Raw genomic sequence first — 9,957 nt, forward strand, 5'->3', positions numbered from 1 at the left:
TCTTAGTTGAACGAGTTGGGCGCCATTGTGTGGTCTCGACCAGAACCCTAAACTTACACCACGTAGGTCTTCATAGGAAGATAAATGCTGACAATGCACAGCGATAGTGTGAATCTGGGTGCTAAACTGAGCAGTGAACCGGGAGAGTGAACACTTTTACAGGATGGCACCTTGGGAAACATTCCCCCAGTTTAAAACGCTTGTTTCGCTCGGAGACACGCTGGTAGCACTTACATATGGATCGTGTTCTGCGTGGCAAGAATTCCTGACTCTTGTGGCGTCTCAATAACAACAGACACAGTAAATAAGCATGCATGCACAGTATTAAAACGCATCGCCTTACTCGATAAAGAGTGTCAAAACGCCAATCACGACCGTGATATAGATGTAATACAGTAAATGACCGTGATACAGTAAATGTCATTAGCCCTCATTCATGTAAACACATGCAGAACAATTTTTCGGTGTAAATTATATTATCATTAAATTGCCACTTTTAACTCGATGTATTTGTTTTTTATATTTTCTTATTTTAAATGATATATTTTAATGTTTAACTATTTAATGTTGTAATATTTAACTTTAATGATGGTATATAATACGTTGTTGTCTCTTGCTTTCATTGTGAATGGGCATAAGTCTTTTATCAGTCAATATTTCAAAATGTTGTATTTAAAAATATATATATTTAATAGTTAATAATGTGACTAATTTTATAACTTTCATTTTTAATAACTTTTTACCCTTTTTAGAGTAACTAAAAAATATATCACAAATTATTTCCAATGTAAAAAATGCAGTGTTTACTGATAATTTGTTAAAATAATATTTTAAAAAAATTAAAATATTAAAATATATATTTGCTGAAAATGTTACATTTTCAAATCCTTAAAAAATATATATATTACACATTTAAAAACCCTTGTAAATTTTCTCTCTGGACATCAACTTGTTTATTGACCCTAATATTTATCATGTAACCAATTACTTGTAGCGGGGAAGCCGGTTTCAGGACTAGCTGTCGTCGCTGTCATGTGTACACATCATAAGTCTTCCGTGTCGATCAGGTTTCATTTAAGAACCTAGAAAAGCACTTTTATGTCAGTGGCTTGGGTCCTGTGACCAGCAGGGCCATCATCTTGCAGTATTTCAGGATGAGGTCACAATCTTTTTCTTTACTCAGGCGCCCTGCCAGTTTCTCGACACCTGGCTCGGGACTGACAGCTCTATGGGCGTCCCCATGAATCAACGGTCATGTGACGGGGCCTCCACACACTCGGACAGACACCAGTTATAAACAGCCTTGTAACCCTAGTAGGACAGCTGAAAAAGAGACGCAAGAAACAAAATATGAGCCTGAGAGCAAGGAGAGTTGAGTGTATTTGTGTGTCATTCTATCTATCTATCTATCTATCTATCTATCTATCTATCTATCTATCTATCTATCTATCTATCTATCTATCTATCTATCTATCTATCTATCTATCTATCTATCTATCTATCTATCTATCTATCTATCTGTCTGTCTGTCTGTCTGTCTGTCTGTCTATATATCTATCTATCTATCTATCTATCTATCTATCTATCTATCTATCTGTCTGTCTGTTTGTCTGTCTGTCTATATATCTATCTATCTGTCTGTCTGTCTGTCTATACAGTATATCTATCTATCTGTCTGTCTGTCTGTCTGTCTGTCTGTCTATCTCTATCTATCTATCGTATGTCTGACATTCTATCTATCTATCTATCTATCTATCTATCTATCTATCTATCTATCTATCTATCTATCTATCTATCTATCTATCTATCTATCTGTCTGTCTGTCTGTCTGTATGTCTATCTATCTATCATCTATCTATCTATCTATCTATCTATCTATCTATCTATCTATCTATCTATCTATCTATCTATCTATCTGTCTGTCTGTCTGTCTGTCTGTCTATATATCTATCTATCTGTCTGTCTGTCTGTCTGTCTGTCTGTCTGTCTATCTATCTATCTATCTATCTATCTATCTATCTATCTATCTATCTATCTGTCTGTCTGTCTGTCTGTCTGTCTGTCTGTCTGTCTGTCTGTCTATATATCTATCTATCTATCTGTCTGTCTGTCTGTCTGTCTGTCTGTCTATCTATCTATCTATATATCTATCTATCTATCTATCTATCTGTCTGTCTGTCTGTCTGTTTGTCTGTCTGTCTATATATCTATCTATCTGTCTGTCTGTCTGTCTATATATCTATCTATCTGTCTGTCTGTCTGTCTGTCTATCTATATCTATCTATCTATCGTATGTCTGACATTCTATCTATCTATCTATCTATCTATCTATCTATCTATCTATCTATCTATCTATCTATCTATCTATCTATCTATCTGTCTGTCTGTCTGTCTGTCTGTCTGTCTGTCTGTCTGTCTATCTATATCTATCTATCTATCTATCGTATGTCTGACATTCTATCTATCTATCTATCTATCTATCTATCTATCTATCTATCTATCTATCTATCTATCTATCTATCTATCTGTCTGTCTGTCTGTCTGTCTGTCTGTCTGTCTGTCTGTCTGTCTATATCTATCTATCTATCTATCGTATGTCTGACATTCTATCTATCTATCTATCTATCTATCTATCTATCTGTCTGTCTGTCTGTCTATCTATCTATCTATCTATCTATCTATCTATCTATCTGTCTGTATTGCTTTTATTCCACTTTGGATAAAAGTGTCTGCTAAATACATAAATATAAATCTATTGATCAATCTATCATTCTATTGATTCATCATTCTGTCCATCGATTTATCTGGACTGTTGATCCATCAATCGTTCTATCTGTCCGTCTGTCTGTGTGTCTGTATTGAGGTGTTAATCAAACACATTAGTCCTTAATCTATGCAAACTGATATGAGATGCCTGAGGAGCCATTAATTAGCTCATTAGTCGTGGTATTTGTATTAATCAACATCTAGGTATCGTTCAAGCCCGTTAAGTATGCTGATGCCGTGGAAGGACACGGACATGTGAATTTGGCCTCGGTGGGCAGCGGAGACTTTTTTGAGGAATAAATTACAGTTGCCGAGGGCCCAGGTATTCACCAGCTTCAAGTCAGACAGGTCATTCATTCTGCGGCTATAAAAGGCATCATTATACGGCCCTAAATACACCATTTGAAAAACATTTCTTACATTTTAGCTTTGCTCCATTTGGGATCATCTGAGAATTTGTTCATTGACGCACCGATATCGTTATCCCGGAATCACCTTAATTAAACATCTAGACATATCTCCTAATTAAGACCCTTTTCAAGCATTTTCAATGTCCTCCTGGAAGAATAGGCCTGTTTTTCTTGCTCGTCTCCTCCCCAGCATTTTTCCGCCTCCTCCAAAGACTTTAATTGAATGCTCATATAGTGCGTTTGCTGTAGGTGAGCCGGGCGGGACAAAAGGCAAGGGCGGCCGACCGGATGAAAAGGATGTCACTCATTAACAGATGAAAGATCTGCGTTCTACATATTCCTCTAATTCACACCACAACAGGTGCAAATAAAAAAATGATTGTGTTTTGGTGATGTGACTCTTCCCCCCTGTTTGTTGGTACAACATTCTCAAAGGGCTGGGGTTTTTGTTTCATTATGAAGCATCCTTAAGAGACCGTTGTGTTGTGCACATGTTCTTATACATCATAGTAACCGATGTACTGTATAAAGTCAGTATTATTGAAAGGAAGCATAGGATATTTCATACAATGGAGTCAGGAGGCACACGGCTTCTTATGAAACACAACAATATAGTATTAAAAAAAGTCCAAGAATAAAGCATCTCTGTCTCCCGGGTTTCCATGCAACTTAGAATAAAAGGTCGAGACAAGGTGGACAGATAAAATAATGCAGGACATCTTTTCAAAGAAGTATGAAAATTGCAAAGACTTGGATTTTTAAAGAAAATATTACTGTGGAGAGAGATATCAGATTTTAAATCCTTCAAATATGTGTTTAATTAAATCAATACAAATACCAGCTTTAGCTACTTTTTAATAACTTTAAAAAATATATTTTTTTCTTCATACAATAAATCGAAAAGCAACGCAAAGCAAGTTTATCTTTACCCGTGCCCTTTTGGTGGCACATGAAAAGCACTGTATTCTTCCACTACAAGTCTGAAGTGAAGGATTGTTGTGAAAGTGTGTGGCTCATTCTGGAAGTCCACACATTTATTTTTCCCATCCTATTTGTTAAAATGACATTGAGGTCTGTTCCATCAAGGCCGAAAAGGGAAAATAGTGCCCCTCAAGAGGCTCCAAATGCTTTATTTAATTCCATGTTATCTATAAAGGCAAGCAAAGGATTTTCTGTTTGTATAAATCGTTAGAAAGCATCCGTGTAGATGTATATTACATTGTGGGGACCAAATGATAGTATATCTGATGGTAAAACCTGAGATCACCTTGTGGGGACAAGCCAGCGGTCCTCACGAGGGAAATGGATTACTAAACATACTAAATAATATATTTTTTGAAATGTAAAAATGCAGAAAGTTTTGAGTGATGGGTATAGGTTTAGGGGTCGGGTTTGTGTAAGGAGACAGAATATACAGTTTGTCCATAAAACCATTACGTCTATGGAGAGTCCCCACAAAGATAGCTAACCAGACGTGTGTGTGTGTGTGTGTGTGTGTGTGTGTGTGTGTCCAGTTAAACCCGTTATGTCCCCACAAAATGGCAATATTCGAAATCCTTGTCCTTGTGGGGACATTTTTTGGTCTCCATGAGGAAAACAGCTTATACCGGTAAATCATATAGTGATGTTTTTTTGAAAATGTAAAAATGCAGAAAGTTTTCTGTGATGGGTAGGTTTATAGGGTTAGTGTGAGGGGATAGAATTTACAGTTTGTACAGTATAAAAATCATAATGTCTATGGAAATTCCCAATAAAAAAAAAAAAAAAAAAATTTGTATATATATATATATATACAGTGAGTGAGTGGAAGCAGAGGAAGAGAATTAAAGAGGATTATATTAGAACATACATATATATATATATATATATATATATAATAGAATATTTGTATAATACATTGGTATTATACTGTGTAGCTGGTCACAAGAAAAAAAAACCCATTAAATAAAGACCTTATATACTGTATATTATATAGATATATAAATTTATAATACAATATAATTTGTCATAACACAATGATTATAAAATAACTTGCTATTTTAGGTGAAGGGTTATATAAACAAACAAACAAAAAAAGTGTGCATTGCCGCATGATAGTCAGTGTTACCTCTAAACGCTGTCTTAATATTTGTGGGAGTGATTTGCCTCGGCAGCCCCATTGTAAAGAGTCCCGTCACACCTGGCCATCTCACCAGACATCACATGTCTTGCCTTCACTGAACCTCATCTGGGCTGCCATAGAGACATGGGACGTCTTCACAAAAGAGACACACTGACACAGACCAGTGAGGCAAAGGGTCCATAACAAAGAGACAAGGGGGATGGGGGACGTTCTTTTGGCTTGAGGTACACAGTCAAAACGCAGGCGCAAAATATCAAAAAGCTACACAGAATAGCAAAAACCCCTTATGTGATTCTGCATTAAGCCTGCATCAGCTGCAAATGATATGAAGATGTTTGCAAATTAGCTTTCAATAGGGTTTTTACTAAAATTATTTGAAGATTTTGTTCACATATCTTTTGCTTCTTTATGCTGATGCATGAACGTGGAGAAACATATTAATTTGATTTCACCCATTTGACACTTTCATTCCATTTGCATCAAGTGGCCCTCAATGGGCGTCTCACCTCCCACTCTAATTAAAATGATGTTTTGAATAGAATCCTTTCACTTTACCCAGCTAATAGATAAACGTGTAAAGACTCCATCTCCAATAGAAGCTCCGTCAAATGGAGATCATACAGGGCAAAAGCAGGAGAACAACCAGCTGGATGCTCAGTGTTGGCATAAAGCGCCTTAGAATTCACGCTGACATTATTAAGAAAGCTAAGGATTGCATTTGCAATTATTTTTGCTTTAAAATGGGGTGCACAAAGGAGGTTAAGTTGTTTTGACCAACCTGGAGAAACATTGTAAAGGGAAAGTCAGAATGCAAGATGAAAGCAAATGTACATGATAGAATAATAATAAATAAATAGGCTAATCAGTATTATTTTGTTTTACCCTAATAGCTTATAAGAAGCAATTAAACACTTCAGCTTTAATAAAAACAAGACGTATTCTACAATTTTGCTCCTCAAGTAAATGCATCTTGTTTTATGACAAATCAAAAAGGATGTTTTTACAGGATGTATTTTTACTTTTGAAATTGAAAATGCATTCTTTGTAAAGCGTGGCTAGCAGCGCCAATGCCATGGGTTTGATCCCCATGCTGGTATGCTATTGAATCGAAGTTAGAAAAATAAACAATTAAAAAGGACAGAAACAAATCAACTCTCTGGATTAAACTGTATTTTGGGTAAAAGATCCACTGTGATTATTTGAGAGAAACAGATTGACGTCAGCCGTTGAAGCTGAAGGAGCTCTTCTCTGGGTTGAGTGAGCCTCCAGAACAGACATCTGAGCAATACAACATTATAATTAATATCTGTCTGAGAGATAAACATTTCTGTCTGGGAAGATGCATTAAAAAAATGATTTAGACATGGACGCAGTAAAGATATCTATCTATCTATCTATCTATCTATCTATCTATCTATCTATCTATCTATCTATCTATCTATCTATCTATCTATCTATCTATCTATCTATCTATCTATCTATCTATCTATCTATCTATCTATCTATCTATCTATCTATCACTGTTGTTCTATCTGTCTATCCATCTACTCATCCATCTATCTCTGTTGTTCTATCTGTCTATCCATCCATCTCTGTTGTTCTATCTATCTATCTATCTATCTATCTATCTATCTATCTATCTATCTATCTATCTATCTATCTATCTATCTATCTATCTATCTATCTATCTATCTATCCTAACATTCTGTCTATCTATCTATCTATCTATCTATCTATCTATCTATCTATCTATCTATCTATCTATCTATCTATCTATCTATCTATCTATCTATCTATCTATCTATTCTAACATTCTGTCTATCTATCTATCTATCTATCTATCTATGAGCTGAGGAGTGAAAATATCAACCATGTGAAAATAAAGATTTTTTTTTTTTAGTTTTGAATGTCAACAATCAGTCTCAGTTGTTTTCAGTAAAATAGATGTATGTAGCAGTATTGTTTTCCAATAAATTTACTTGAAAAGCAAACCTGTAAGATAATAAAACTAAATCTTTAATAATCGGATAACTTAAGCACAAATATAATATCATTTTGCGAGGTTTATGCTTTAAAAACAGTTTGCCAATAGGATGAGAAAATGAATAAATTATAAACTATAAACTTATATTCCAAAGTTTTGTCCCACACACTTTTATGTTCCAAAAAGCGGGCTTCGCAGTGACGCCCTATACAAGAACCATTTTTGGTCACCCAAAGAACCTTTCAGTGAACCGTTCTTAAAAGAACCTTTTTTCCCCTTAATATGAAGAACATTATAAAGAACCTTTTGTGCAATAGAAAGGTTCCCTGGATGGTAAAGGTTCTTCATGAGACCATATGCCAATAAATAACCTTTATTTTTTTTAAGAGTGCAAGAAACCTTTTCCTGGAAAACAAGCCAAATTAAAAATGAATAAAAATACATCTTTTCAGGATTTCCTTATTTCAGGTTCACTTAAAAAATAACAGCCCTTTGTTGTATATTTACATTTGCATTTATTCATTAAACAGATGTTTCTATGCAAAGGACCTACGAACAAGGAAATGTACAATTAAAAAAATGTTAACATTAAAACACAAATGTTTTAATAGAAACATTTAATGTCAGTGCAACCAGATTCAAAAGGCTATGATGAATTAAATACATCATCTTTTAAAACAGGCCAAAGTGCTCCTGAACCCTCTGTGAGGGACAATAGTGTTTCAATCTCCTTCACTACACTGCCCCTATGTGGACAGACAGCACATAACATCTAATAATACTCGTTCAGAAGACATCATAATGCAGAGAGTCATTAAGTAGAATACAAGTATTAGACAAAAGTGATGGAGGACCAAAATTAGTTAGCACTTCTCTCCATATGCCTAAATGAATGCAACTGAGAGCAAATGATCAGGTTGGGCTGGTTGTCACATAGTTTTTACCCCAATTTGTAGAGTTCACTTATTGTTTTACAGTTTGCTGAAAAGCCTGCGAATGGCAAGTCAAGTCACTTTTATTTATATAGCTCTTTATACAAAAAAATGGTTTCACAGCAACTTCACAGTAATAAACAGGAAAAAAGATTCAATTCATATTGTTGTTCTCATTCAATAGTGTTTAAACCCCAACAAACCAAGCCAAAGAAGACAGTGGCAAGTAACCAAAACTTACGTGACAGAAATGGAGAAAAAACCTGGGGAGAAACAAAAAGTGGAACAAAAAGAGAAACAAAAGTTGATCCAGTGACAACATTCCCTGCTATTGGCCAAGACTTAAATTAGACACAACTTAAAGGATAAGTTCACCTCAAAGTTGAAAATTGTGTCATCATTTACTCACCCTCAAGTTGTTTCAAACCTGTATGTGTTTCTTTCTTCTGCTGAACACAAAGGAAGATATTTTGAAGAATGTCTGTAACTTGGGTCCCATTGACTTCCATAGTATTTTTTTTCCTACTATGGAAGTCAATGGGACCCAAGTCTGTCTGTTTACCGACATTCTTCAAAATATCTTTCTTTGTGTTCAGCAGAAGAAAGAAATTCATACAGGTTTAAAACAACTTGAGGGTGAGTAAATGATGACACAATTTTCAACTTTGAGGTGAACTAATCCTTTAAAGTAGGCCTATGTATTTTACATTTAAAAAGCTGTTTAAAAGCAATACACATCACATTGTTTTTTGATAGAGTATCAACTTAAAGGGGTAATTTACCTCAAAATTTACCTCAAAATGTCTTCAAAAAGAAGACAAAAGAAGATATTTTGAAGAAAAATGGGCCAAATCAAACAGTTGATGAGCCCCATTGACTTCCATAGTATTTCTTTTCCCCCATACTATGGAAGTCAATGGGGACCATAACGGTTTGGTTACCCACATTCTTCAAAATATCTTCTTTTGTGTTCAGCAGAAGAATGAAACTCATACAGGTTTGGAACAACATGAGGGTGAGTAAATGATGACACAATTTTCATTTTTGGGTGAACTATCCCTTTAAGGACTGTATTACCCATTCCTTTGGCTATTGGCACTAAGTTCTCTGACAACCTGTTAACAAACCCCTACTTGGAAATCTAGTCAAAAGCCTCCTCCGCAAACGGTACACACTGATAAAGTTCCTTCATGGATGTGTTGCTACAGATGCTGTAGGGCTTTTTCCTCTCAACCCTGCAATCTCAAGTGTTGAGGAAACACTTCTACAGCGGAGCTGATCCTGGCGATAACGTGTAAACTGTCTGAATCTGCATAGCTGTGTGCCGCCCGTCATTGAAAACACAACAATATTATGGATCTAAAATACTGACTTAGTTAGTAAGAGTTTGAGGGTATTTGATAAACGAATTAAAGCATCTACTCTAAAATTGATGTCCACATTTTTATCTCTTTCTTGACTCGGCCTGACAAAAAGTGAGTCATTTTTACACAAACTTGAATTAGAAAACCAAAATAATCATTTTTATTTCCAGGTTTACACCACTCGGTTGAGTTACACATGCAACTTGAGTTCATATGACAACAAAGTAGCATGTAGCAAACAATATAATCATTTTAGTAACAGTAGGCCTATGTATGCTTTATTTAGTAGTTCACTTGTACCCATAATATCAAATAAAATTCAGAGCTATCAAATAAATCTCCCAGAATGCTACAACCTCAGTACTGGAAATGATCTGTA

Source organism: Squalius cephalus (genome assembly GCF_949319135.1).
Source record: "Squalius cephalus genome assembly, chromosome: 12".
Lineage (NCBI taxonomy): Eukaryota > Metazoa > Chordata > Actinopteri > Cypriniformes > Leuciscidae > Squalius > Squalius cephalus.